The sequence below is a fragment of the Pantherophis guttatus genome, chromosome 6 (assembly GCF_059756535.1).
Source record: "Pantherophis guttatus breed Tessera chromosome 6, ASM5975653v1, whole genome shotgun sequence".
NCBI lineage: Eukaryota > Metazoa > Chordata > Lepidosauria > Squamata > Colubridae > Pantherophis > Pantherophis guttatus.
In genome coordinates, this window is record NC_142068.1 from 104,583,364 (window position 1) to 104,597,570 (window position 14,207).

The window sequence follows — 14,207 nt, forward strand, 5'->3', positions numbered from 1 at the left end:
TTCTCCATGGAATTCAAGAGTTGCTTTTCTCCAGATTAGCAAACATGTCAGTTATGTTTTTTTCTCTTACGTTCTTGTTCAAATTTCTCATACAAAGCCTGAAAAGCAATAAGGTCATTGAAGAGGATTTTCTCCCAACTATTCAGCTATTCAAAAAATATCCTATTTGTGGATAAACTATTGGCATGTTGATTTTCACCTGCCATATGCAGTTGTACTCAAGCTGGCAATAGTAGCATCTATATATATATATATTTAAATGGAATAAAAAGGAATCTAGCAATTACAAGCCAGTTAGACTAATAGATATTGTGGCTGAAATATATTGCTTGTTCCTCTTAAGTAAATTTGAGATTGGGTGGAACAAAAGTGAATTCCTTACAGAAGAACAAAAAGGTTTAAGTAAAGTAAAAAGTTTCATAAAGTTGTATAGTAATCAATCCATTAATAATCTAATATTGTCAACAGATTAATTTTGAAGTATCTAATTACACAATATGTCAGTCAGGTAAACCACAGTTTTCTAGCTTTTATAGATGTTAGTGCACCATTTGACCCAGAGAGCAGATCAATATTATGGAGGAAATTGATTGCCCGCAAAATGTAACTAGCCTGTTGGCCCTGATCCAAGCCCTTGTTTGAGAGGGAGGTTGGGGCTCAATGGAGCCACGAGAAAAAGGATCGATACTTACCAAGGGGTAACACAGAAGAATGAATATTTGAACCCTTGTTTTTCAGTCTGGATATTAATGACTTACCAGGACTAAGGAAGGATTCTCATGTATATGGCTAAAGTGCTAAAATATTTACTTATTTAGCATATGGCAAAGGTATAATTAGCTAGGAGTCTACAATGTTAGTACATAGTATTTGGTTCGCTGCCAAAGAGTGCGAGTCCATTCAGTTTGTGCCCATGAGCTTCTCCAGGGTGCACCACAGGGGGTGAACCAGCTCCGCACCAGAAAGACGAGAGGTGTCCTGTGGCATCATCTGGGCCTTCTCTCGCCACCGATGGTGCCTCACAGTTGGGTGTCACATCCAAGCAAGTCCAGCATTGTTAGAGGCATCTGTACCAAACATGCCACATTTCCCACCAAAGCGGTACCTATTTATCTACTAGTGTTGTCACATGCTTTTCAACTGCTACTGTTTTCCCGAAAATAGGACATGTCCCGAAAATAAGGCCAAGCCTGATTTTTGGGGTGGGCGTAAATATACGCCCTCCCCCCAAAATAAGCCCTAGTGATGGGGAGGGCATGGCCAGCACAGGAGACAGCCCTTCCCTTCCGCCGGTCACCTCAGGGCTTCTCAGCGAGTTCGAGAAGTTTGATTGAACTTGCAAGGTTTTTTTTTACCCTACAAAATGTTTGCCTGCAGACAAGAGAGAGACACGCGACAGAGCTGCAAGGCAGGTAAGACGCACATCTCGTGTCTCCCCGGTCCCTGGTGAGAGGAGGGGAGAAGAGACGGAAAGAGGAGCAAGCCACATCTCGCTCCATGTGTCTTGCTTCTCCCCCGCCCCACATGCCACCCCTCTCGATAAAGAGCCGGGTGCTGTGGAAAAGGGAGCCGGGTGGGCGCAGGCTTTGGGCGTCTGGGGCTGCCGGGAGTTGCCCGACAGAGAGGCAGGAGCGGGACTGGTGTTTGCAGGTGAGGGATGGATGGATGGATGGAAAGCGGGCGAGTGCCAAGAACACCAGGGAGATTCCCACCTTTGGTTGTCCCAGCGAACAGCTGATGAGTGGTTGTGTTGCTCTGCCATAGCAGTGCAACACAGCAGCAGCCATGAGATGGCCACGCTTGCTGCCTCCTGCACCTCCAAAATAATAAGGAAACTCCCCCCCCCAATAATAAGGCCAAGCCCTTATTTCGGGGTTCAAAAAAATATAAGACAGGGTCTTATTTTCGGAGAAACACGGTAGGTGGGCGGAAGCTGAGGCAAGTGATGGGAGCTCACCCCACCATGCAGTGGTAGAACTCGAACTGCCGGAACAGATCCAGTGTCTTTAAGCCACTGAGGCTCCTACTTGCTAAATACACGTTGGTTTAAACTGATAGTAAAGGACAATTATCCTGCGGGTTAGCGAAGCGGCAGAAAGCGAAGGCAGCCTTATGTGCAAATGTGGCATGAAGGCAGGTACAGAGCAGCTTTGCTCCTGCACTCTCCTCCCCTCCTTCTCCTCTTGTGACCCCCTGGCTAGCTGTGGCTGAGCTGGGAGCGTGCGCAGGCACAGGGAGACCCTCCTCTCCTCAAGCAAGCGCCAAAGCTCAGGAAAGTTGGGCACGGGACGGGCAGTGGCTCACTTAAGGAGGGTCTCCCCATATGTGAGCATACTCCCAGCTCAGCCACAGCTGGCCAGGGGGCCACAAGAGGAGAAGGAAGGGAGGAGAGTGGAGGAGCGAAGCTGCCCTGTACCTGCCTTCGCGCCACATTTGCACCAAAGGCAGCCTTCGCTTCTTGCTGCTTCGGGATGGAGTCCAAAAAAGGAAATAAGAGGGGCGGGGCCAACCAGTGATGGGAAAGGAATGGAAGCTCCTCACTTTGAAATGGCAACACAAATCCCCAAGGTAATTCCTATCTATGTCGGACAAGAGAGAGAGGAAGACATTGCTTTGGCAATTCCCATGACTTCCTAATATGCAACTATGACACATCCACATGAACTTTTCAATGGCCTCAACAGAGTTCAAGTTCCTCCCTCAGGAAAGACACTCCCTCCGCGCACGGCCAAAGAGCTGCCAGGGGTGGGCGATGACATGGCCAGGCGATGACTGGAGCATTAGTGCAGGAGAGAAGCCATGTCCTGTTAAGACCCTCCTTAAGCGAGAGGCTGCCCACCCCGCATGTGCCTTTGCTGCGCTTTGCTCCCGGCCAGGGAGTTATGAGAGGAGAGGGGGAGGAGGAGGATGGTCACCTGAAGGGAGGGGGGAGACACACACAGAGAGAAAGAGAGACACAGAGAGAGACACACAGAGTGATACATAGAGAGCAGGTGAGAGGGGAAGAGAGGGAGAAGGACAGACCGAGGGATACAGAAAGGGGGGGGAGAGGGGGAGAGAGACATAGAGAATGGTTGTGTGTCTGGATGGGACTGGGGGACTGGGTGGGAGTGACTGGGTGAGAGTGAGTGACATCGAGTTGGCTCTGCCCACCCAGGTTTTGTGGCTCCCGGTGTGGTTTTTTCTGTAGGAAACAGGTCCAAGTGGCTCTTTGAGTTTTTAAGGTTGCCGACCCCTGGCGTAGACTCTGGAGAAAAGGTGGCTCCTACTGAGAGAATAATTCTGATTATTGATCAATCAAAGTCAAAAGTTTTGGTCTTTGGAAAACAAATGTGGCCAATGCAGCAAGTAACACTTTTCTTTACTCAGTGTCACTTTTCTCTGCGACGGAATCTTGGATCTGCCATCATCAAAGGAGCTCACCTAAAGCAATGGCAGGATTGAATTTAAAGTTTAAATGGTGAACCTGGAAAAGGAAATCATAGCTATCCAGCTTTCTCCCCAATTATTAGACGAGTTTATAATGCCAAAGTTACCCCCAAGCCCTTCAATTGAACTGAAGTTTGGGGCTTAATATCTACCTCTACTGAACAAGCCCAATCACAGCACCTGAGGAGTATTTTGGGGGTGGATAAAAGGACTTCAGGTGCTGATTCAGAGCTGAGTTGGGAATTTCCACAATTTCACCTTTCTCTAAAATCAGAGGAAATACGGTCATGTGAAAAGGAAAGTTCACCCTCTTTGAGTTCTTACGATTTTATGTATCAGGACATCTGATAAAAAACTACTTGCTCTTTAGCAGTTCTTAAAAGGAAGTAAATACAATCTCAGATGAGCAACAAAATAGGACATATTACACCATGTGATCATTTCTTTCACAAAAAGAAAGCCAAAACGGAGAAGCCATGTTTGAAAAACTAAATGCACCTTATGATACAATAGCTTGTAGAATCACCTTTAGCAACAACAACTTGAAGTAATCCTTTTCTGTGTGACTTTATCAGTCTCTCACAATGCTGAGGGAGGAATTTTGGCCCCCTCTTCTTTACAACAGTTCATTGAGGTTTGTGGGGGTTTGTTTCTGCACAGCTCTCTGGAGGCCCCACCACCTCATTTCAATTGGGTTGGGGTCTGGCATTGACTGGGCCATTGCAACGCCTGGATCCTTTCCTTTTTCAGCCACTTGCTGGTCTGCTTGGGATCATCAGCCTTTTGCATGACCCAAAGTCCTCCAAGCTTCAGCTGTCAGACAGATGGTCTCACATTGGATTCTGGGATGTTTTGGTAGACAGAGGAGTCCATGGCCGAGTCAATGATCGCAGGGTGCCCAGGTCCTGTGGCTGCAAAAGAAGCCCAAATCCTCACCCCTCCATCTCCGTGCTTGGCGGTTGGTGTGTCATGGTGCTGATAGGCTGTGTGTGGTTTCCACCAAACGTGGCTCCGTGCATTATGGCCAAACTTCTCCACTCTGGTCTCGTCTGTCCAAAGGAGAATGTTCCAGAAGTCTTGTGGTCTCTTCAGGTGCAACTTGGGAAACCTCAGCCGTGCTGCCATGTTCTTTTTAGAGAGAAGTTTCCTCCTGGCAACCCTTCCAAACAAACCCAACTTCTTCAGTCTTTTTCTGATTCTGCTGTCAGGAACTGGAACATTTACCAGGCTCATTGAGGCCTGTAGAGTCTCAGGTGGAACTCTTGGTCTTTTTTTGCCATGTCTCTGAGCATTGCACGGTCTGACCTTGGGTGAACTTTCTGGAATGGTCCCTCCTGGGAAGATTGGCAGCTGCCTCAAATGTTTTCCCCTTCTGAACAATCTTCTTTGCTATAGAATGATGGACTTTAAATTGTTTGGAAATGGCCGTGTAACCCTTCCCAGATTGATAGGCAGCAACAATGGCTTCTCTCAGATCACTGCTGGAGTCTTTGCCCTTTGGCATTGTGTTAACACAGACCTCAATGCTGGAGACCAGCAAACTCCTGAAACTTTGGCTTTTATAGAGGCCGTCACACTTGTGATAATCGATTAATCCAGGTCCCTTGATCAGCAGCACCAGGCTTCCTCTCAGCCTCTTCCCACCTATGGAAGCAGTCAGGGTGTCCTTAGCCTTTCACACCTGGCTCCTCCATTTCGGCTCTTTCTGTAAAATAAAGGAGGACAGGGTGTTATATCTCCTGTGTTGCTGTTCACCTGAGGTTGCATTTACCTCCTTTTAAGAACTGCTGAAGACCAGATGCTTTTTACTGTGTCCTGATACATGAAACCACAGAACTCACAGAGGGTCTCCTTCCTTTTCCACAGGGCTGAATTTCTTAGTGTACAATTAAACCTCTGGAACCTGACAGAGTCCCCAAATTCTCTGGGTTAGAAGATGCAGAATTTCAAATAACGCCCTCTTGGATTATGCAACTGAAATTGCATAATCCATAACTCCTAAATTATATTAGGAGCTTATCTCTTTGTATCACTAGATGAGACAGAAATAAATAATAAATAAAAATAATAATTTTAAAAAATCAAAAGATTACTTCACCAAGAATCTGGAATATTGAATGTCAACTGCATAAGAAAGAGAGAGATGAGAGTCTTGGACTGCACATTAGACAAACAACCTATTGGGAAACTTGTGTTAAAGCAACACATTTGCTGTTCAGTCAGAATTAAAGATATAATACGGCCCTTTATTGGAAGGAAACGCTCACTTGACACCTGCACATCTGGAGCTGATTGTCCCAAAGGTGCTTTTTTCAAGAGGCGACTGGACTTTCTGGTTTTTCTTTGAAGACCTTTTGCTTCTCATCCAGAGCTGAGGAACCTGGACGACTGAGAATCTCCATAGACATGTGGGTCTGATTGCAATAAGTTGTGATACAGAAATATGTTTTTTTATTCTTATTCTTTTTTATTTAATTTGTTTCTTGTGCTCCGTTTTTATATACAGTATCGTTAACACTGTGCTTAATATTCTGTTTCTTGATATGGCATAATTGCTAATCAACAATAATCTATTTAATTTGCTCATCAATACCAAGGTGAATTTATTAAAAAATAAAGTTTTGGATTTTATCTGACCACCAATATAACACAGCTTTCTTCATTGCTTTTTCAGATCAGTCATACAATTGCTTCAGAGGCTCTGAATGATAAAAGGAAATTCCCCTTTTTCCACCAGATGCTCCCCAAAGAAGGATTCCAGTACCCAGCAATTGTCCAAGTGCTCCTCCACTTCAGATGGACCCTGATTGGCCTCTTTGCTTCAGACACAGAGAAGGGAGAGAATTTCATGAGGATTTTTCCTCCTGTGCTTGTCAGGAGTGGAATTTGTGTGGTTATATCACAACTGTTCTCAACAACTGGATTTACAGCATCCCTCAGGGATTCCCTCTCTAAGTGGAGACAAGTCAACATCTTTGTTCACTTCATGGAATTTGATTCTATTTGGGAGAGAATTCTTCCTTTCCATTTAACACTTATGCGTCTGCCAGGACCCATTGAAGGGAAAGTCTGGATCTATTCAACTTTGGGAACATTAACATTGAAAAAGAACAGACTTTTCAAATACATCCATAGTATTTGGATCTTTACTTATCTGGGAAAAGAAAGGCCAAGTGATTCTTCCTTTGAACCCCATTTCTTTGTGGAAGAAAAGTTTCAAGATCCATATTTCCGCTGTTCTCTTTCAAAGAACGTCTTTTCTGTAAAAGGCCGCAGACGATGCACTGAAATCGCCCCAATGGAGACCCAGGAGAAAAAGAACAGAAGAAAGATCCTAAATTATTACCTTTTGTACAGTCTCATTCAGACTCTGGCCCAGGCCTTGAACGCTGCCTATTCCTCCAGAGGGAGGAGGGGAAGGAAGGAGGGCGAAGGGAGGTTGGGGGCTCCAAGGCTGCAGCCGTGGCAGGTATGGGGGTTCTGATATTGTGGGATATGAAAAATTGCTTCTAAAATAATGTTTCATTACAGCTTCCACTTCTGCATAATAAATAAATAAAATAAGGGACTAGAAAGTTAAGGAACTTTTTGAAAAACAAGTGAAAACAATATTATTCTTACATTGAGCAAAGTGGTTCAGAAAAGTCTAGAAAGAAAAGGGGGGGCTTTCTGAGCAAGAGCTTAATGGACACATTTCAAAATATAACCGATTTACACAAAAGAGCAATGGAAAGTTACTGATGCAGAATCACAGCAGGCCATGGAGACAGGGGGTTGCTGGGGAAAATAAGGCCAGGAGTTGAATAGGAGCTCCGGATAGGTCGAGAGTTTGCTAGTCCCCAGCCAATGGGGAAGCAGGACAATGTTGAGTGATGGGAGGAAGGGCATAAAACCTCTTGCATGCTTTGATCCGGGTCCACCTGGTGGATTTGAATAGAATAGAATTTTTTTATTGGCCAAGTGTGATTGGACACACAAGGAATTTGTCTTTGGTGCATAGGCTCTCAGTGTACATAAAAGGAAAAGATACGTTCATCAAGAATCATAAGGTACAACACTTAATGACTATAATTATAACCCTATGACTATCATTAAGTGTTGTACCTTATGATTCTTGATGAACGTATCTTTTCTTTTTATGTACACTGAGAGCGTATGCACCAAGACAAATTCCTTGTGTGTCCAATGGCCAATAAAAATTCTATTCTATAGGGTACAAATAAGCAATCAAGAAACAATCAATATCAATATAAATCATAAGGATACCAGCAACAAAGTTACAGTCATACAGTCATAAGTGGGAGGAGATGGGTGATAGGAACGATGAGAAGATTAATAGTAGTGCAGACTTAGTAAATTGACAGTGTTGGGGGAATTATTTGTTTAGCAGAGTGATGGCATTTGGGAAAAAACTGTTCTTCTGTCTAGTTGTTCTGGTGTGCAGTGCTCTGTAACATCATTTTGAGGGTAGAAGTTGAAACAATTTATGTCCAGGATGCGAGGGGTCTGTAAATATTTTCCCAGCTCTCTTTTTGACTCCTGCAGTATACAGGTCCTCAATGGAAGGCAGGTTGGTAGCCATTGTTTTTTCTGCATTCTAATTTTTTTTTAATTTTTTTTATTTTTAAACAAACATACATAAAACCATCTTCAATTACAAAATAGATGAGATAGGAGAATATGGAAAAGTAGCAGGTTTGAAAGTAAATAAAGACAGCAGACTAAAGCACTGTTATTAACATCAGCTGCCTGCAATTACTGTAAGTTCAAATCTCACCAGGCTCAAGGATGACAGCCTTCCATCCTTTCTAAGGTAGGTAAAATGAGGACCCAGATTGTGGGGGCAATAAGGTGACTTTGTATAAATATACAAAAGTATGAAGGCTATTGCTTAACGCATTGTAAGCCGCCCTGAGTCTCCGGAGAAGGGCGGCATATAAATCAAATTAAAATAAAAAAAAGAAAAGAAAAATAAAAAAACCCCAAAGATTTTGACAAAAATATGTCAATAAAAGAAAAGGGACTGGCGGAAGTATTGAAGATGCAGGTCACAAATAAGGTTAAGTACTTGGGGATATACTTGACAGCAAGATGTAGCACACTCAAAGAGAACAATTATAATAAACTCAAACAACAGATAGTGACAGACTTGGCAAAGTGGGAAAATTTACAACTATCACTAATAGGGAGAATATCAACGATTAAGATGAATATATTACCCAGGATCCTATATTTGTTCCAGACAATTCTAATTAGGTTGGGGAAAGAGTATTTTGAAGATTTAAATAAAATAGTGTTGATATACATTTGGCAGGGCAAAAAAGCGAGGATAAAGCTAACATTGTTGCAAGATACTAGAATACGAGGAGAATTTGGCCTGCCTAATTGGGAATTATACTATCAAGCGACAAGTCTGATGTGGATTAAGGAATGGATAATGTTAAGAAATACTAGATTATTGACTTTAGAAGGACATGATTTGTTGTTGGGATGGCACACTTTTTTATGGTACAAGGGAACAAAAACGCAGGGGTATTTTTTTTAAAAAAAAATAATCTTTATTTACATTTATAGTTAAAAAAAGACAACAACACATCAAACAAATAACAAAACAAGAGAACAAAATAAAGAACATAAATATATATAAATAATACATCCGTAATCAAATATTTAGTATGAACCTATACAATAAATTCATACTACATTCTGGAGGAGACGAAATGACCTATTTTGAATTTTTGAATCAATCAGGTCTATCCGACCTCACTTTAAATATACAATAAAATATTGTCAGTAAATACAATGTCTATTTATAATCTTCTAATTTAGTTTCGATGTTCTTTTCGATAGCCAATTATACCATTTTTCCCAAGATAAACATGTTTGCGTTTGGTCTCTATCTTTCAGTTTTTTGGTTAATCTATCTGCTTCCGCACAATCCAAAATCTTCTTTATTATTGCTTCATCAGGTGGGATATTTTTATCTTTCCAGAATTGAGCAAATGTTATTCTTGCTGCAGTGATGATGTGTAGTATGAGGTACCACAAATCTTTTTTAACATTTTCTGGTTTGGAGCCAAGCAAGCACGTCTCTGGATGCAGTTCAAACTCCTGGTTTAGGATTTCTTTCAGCCATGTTTTAATTTTTCCCCAAAATTTAATTGCTTCTGGACACATCCACCATTGATGATAATAGGTACCGCGTTCAAATCCGCATTTCCAACATCCAGTGGACTGTCCATTAAACATTTTTGCCAATCTATCTGGCGGAAGATGCCATCTGTATAACATCTTATAAATATTTTCTTTATGTGTGGTAGATACTACCAATCTCATATTTCCCCACCTCTTGCCATTTTTCAGGGTGAATTGAATAACCAAAGTTTTTCCCCCAGGCAATCATCTTATCTTTTATTATTTCCTCGCCAATCTCTATCTTCATTAACCGTTTATGGCATTTGGAGATCATACCTTTTTCCTGGCCTAACAGAATTTTATCTAACTTCTGCAGCTCCACATTTATGCCATTTCTAGCTCGATCTCTTTTATATTTTGATTGGATCTGCAGGTAATTCCACCAATCCAATTGAAATCCCTGAAAATTCAACTCCTGTTTTGACTTTAGCTTTCCATGTGCATTCAACAGATCTTTATATGTTAATTTTTTCACCAAATTAAATAGTTTGGGATACGTCAGAGCTTCCAAAGGTGATATCCAACACGGTGTTTTAATATAATATTTTTTACTAACCTTCTTCCAATTTCGAATTAAAATGTTCCTTATATAGTGCCGAGTAAACCATTTACTTTGTGGAGTATTATTTTGCCAGAGCATCATATGCCAACCTTGTTGTAAGTCATGGCCTTCTATCCTAAGAAGATGGTTATTATTTAAAGCAATCCATTCTTTGACCCACACTAATAAAGTGACTGAATAATAATTTTCCCAACATGGTAGGCCCAGACCCCCTCTTTCTTTCATCTCTTGCATCATTTTTTTTAAATTCGGGGTTTCCTCCCTTGCCATATAAATTTACAGCCTGATTTAGATCTATAAAAAAAAATTTGGGTAAATTCGCTGGCGCCGTTTGAAAGAGAAAGTTGAATTTCGGTAAAAACATAGGATTTTATTGTTGCTACCCATCCAAGGAGTGACAAATGAATTTTACCCCATTTGTTTAGATCTTTCTTTACTTGAGTTAATAATTTAATATAATTATCCTCCTGGATGCTTGAGCATCTACCCATTAACTCGATTCCCAAGTATTTGATTTTACTGACCACTTTAAGTCCTGTTGCTTCCTCTAAATCTTGTTTACCTTTCTCTAGAATATTTTTGGTTAGAATATTTGTCTTCTTTTTGTTAATTAGCAAGCCCGCTACAGCCCCAAATTCTTCAATTTTCTCCAACAAAGATAGACAAGAGCTTATAGGATCTTCCAAAATAAAAGCCATATCATCAGCAAAGGCTTGAGTTTTGTATATCTGATCCCTAATTTTAAAGCCTTTTATTCCTTCTTCATTCCTTATTTTACGCAGTAGGGTCTCTAATGACAATATAAAGAGTAGGGGGGGGGGGAGAGGACAGCCCTGTCTTGTACCCTTACCAATAGGAAATTCTTCTGTCAAATCACCATTTATCAATAATCTGGCAGTCTGTTTAGAATAGATGGCTTTGATTGCATTTATAAATCTTTGTCCAAAACCCATATGCTCTAATTGTAATAATATGAAATCCCAATTGACCCTATCAAATGCTTTCTGGGCATCAATAAAAACTAAAGCAACCTGTTTGCCTGGATGGTTTTCATAATATTCAAGTACATTTAACATAACTCTCAGATTATCTCGTAATTGTTGTGATGGTAAAAACCTGTTTTGATTAATATGTATAAATTCATTTAAAAAGCCTTTCAGTCTATTTGCTAAAATTGCTGTAAATATTTTGTAATCTGAGTTCAGGAGGGAAATTGGTCTATAGTTTCATATATCTGTTGGTGGTGGATCTTCCTTAAGTATTAAACTAATATTGGCCTCCCTCCATGAGTGGGGGATTTCTGCTTTTCCCAACACCTCATTAAATAAATCTTTCATGTGTTCCCCCATTACTTCAAACAATGCTTTATATCAGGGATTCCCAATCTTGGCAACTTTAAGACGCGTGGACTTCAATTTGAAGTTGAAGTCCACGCGTCTTAAAGTTGCCAAGATTGAGAAACACTGCTTTATAAATTCAGCCGGGAGTCCATCTGTACCCGGTGTTTTTGAATTCTCTTGCTTCTATACTGCTTTTTCAATCTCCGTTAGAGTAATTTCCTCTTCCAAAATTTGTTTTGTCAAATCAGATATCCTAGGTAAGTCCGAATTCTCTCTATATTTTTTCATCTCTCCTGCCTGGATCTCCTCCTTCTTATATGATTCCTTATAGAAGTCCACCGCAATCCTTTCTTTCCCTCCCTTATCTCTTATTAAATTCCCATCCTTATCTTCTAGTTGCTCAATTTGTCTACTCTGTTTCTCCTTTTTTAATCTAAATGTAAGCCATCTTCCTAGTTTATTGGCTGTCTCGAAATGTTTCTGCTTTGCCCCCTTTATCTTATCTTTCATCATATCCAGATCTAACAGGTTAAATTGATGTTTCAACAACATTATCTGTTCTTTTGCTTCCAGATTCAGAGGTTTACATTGCAATTGTTCCTCAGCCTTTTTTAATTTACTCAATATGTCACCCTTATCTTGTTCTTCTTTTTTATGTTTAATGGCCACATATTTAATAATAATACCCCTTATAAAGGCTTTAGCAGGATCCCATACTGTCTGAAGGGACATTCCTGGCATCCTATTTTCTTGAAAAAAGAGGGCCACTTCTGTCTTTAATTTTTGTATAAATTCAGGTTCTTTCAAAATCTCCAGTCTCATCATCCATCTCTTCCTATTCTTCCCTTACTTCTTTAGAACAGCTAATACTGGGTTATGGTCTGCCCAATCATTCGGCATGATCTTGACCTCCATCACTTGAGTGCTAAGCTCTTGCGACAACCAAATCATATCCAGCCTGGACCACGATTTATGCCTGGGGGAATAATAGGTAAATCCTCTTGTCCTGTCCTCTATTTTCCCCTTTTGCATTTTTCCCCGTCTTATAATCTCGTGTTTTATTAATTACTGCATTGAAGTCGCCCAAGAGACATATTTGCTCATATTCCAAATCTCGAATTTCCCATCGTACTCTCCGAAAGAAAGATCCCTGTTTGGTATTAGGAGCATAAATTTCTACTAGTAATACTTTACTATGCAATAATTCCACTTCCAATAGTAGCATTCTTCCTTCCTCATCTGAGAATAATTGTTTCGGTGAGAGATGTTCCTTTACATAAATTGCTACTCCTCTCTTTCTCTCTTCCATAGCCGCTACAAATAATTTCCTTGCTTTTGGACATTTCAATAAATTCGATTGAGATAGCTTAATATGAGTTTCTTGCAAACATGCTATATCCACTTTGGCTTTAACAATTTTCGATAAGATACATCTTCTCTTTGTCGGAGCAGGGGTATTTTAGACGACATTTTATACATGAGGCCTTGCTATTAAACTGGGAGAAGATCAAAAGACAACATTATTTAAAAATTTGTTATGGAGGATTGATAGACCGCAACCTTATCTATTTACAATTCACCAAACTGGCAGGTCTCAGAAGAGTTCAAACTAAACTGTTTTTATTAAGTAAAACAAAGTCTATAAAAGAATATCAGTAGTCAGTTTCCTTTTGCAGTGTCCAGTCAGCTCTTTCTACAATCACTCTGTGCGATTGGAGTCCGGGTCTTCCTTCCTCAGAAGGAGGAGGCTTTAGTGACTTCAGCTCTGCCTCTGATCCCGAACTGCTTTGTCTGCTGGCAAGCAGCTCCTTATATACTGTCTCAGTGGCAGTTAGAAAAGCCCAAGAGATTCAAAGCTAGGAGCTGCACTCTGATTGGCTTATTCAAATATCTAAGCCAAAAGTCATTAATAGGCACAGCAACTGTGAGGGAACTTTTTCTCTCACAAAATTCCAGTCTGGTTATCAACTATTGAAGCATTCTGATATTCAATAACATTTAGAAAGGAACAAAATTGTTAGATATAGTGAATTATTGAATGAAAAGGGTGAACTTAAATCTATGCAAGAATTAGAAGAACAAGGTATAAAGATGAATTGATTTTCCTATTTGCAAATACATTCTAGATATGATAAAGATTTTGAGACAGAAGGCTTTTACAATAATTTGACTAATTTAGATAAAATGTTAACAGGTTTTGATGAAAACGTAATTAAAAAATTATATGGATATTTATTAGGGTCAAGTTGGAAGAAGAACAAGTTAAAGAAGCAATGATTGCTTGGGGGAAAATTTTTGGACATGGAATTGAGTTAGAGAAATGGCAAAAATTATGGTCGCAAAATTACAAAATGACAATGTCAACTGCATATAAAGAAAATTTGTAGAAGATGTTTTACAGGTGGCATCTACCCCCAACGAGAATAGCTAGAATGTTTATTTATTTATTTATTTATTGGTTCGATTCATATGCCACCCTTCTCTGGAGACTCAGGGTGGCTCACAGTGAGCTAAGCAATAGCCTTCATACTTTTGTATATACCTGCTTAGTAGGGCTTTCGGGCCCCCTTAAGCAGTGTTCTTTTTTATACAAAGTCACCATATTGCCCCCACAATCCGGGTCCACAATCCTTTACCTACCTCGAAGGCTGAGTCAATCTTGAGCCTGGTGAGATTTGAAC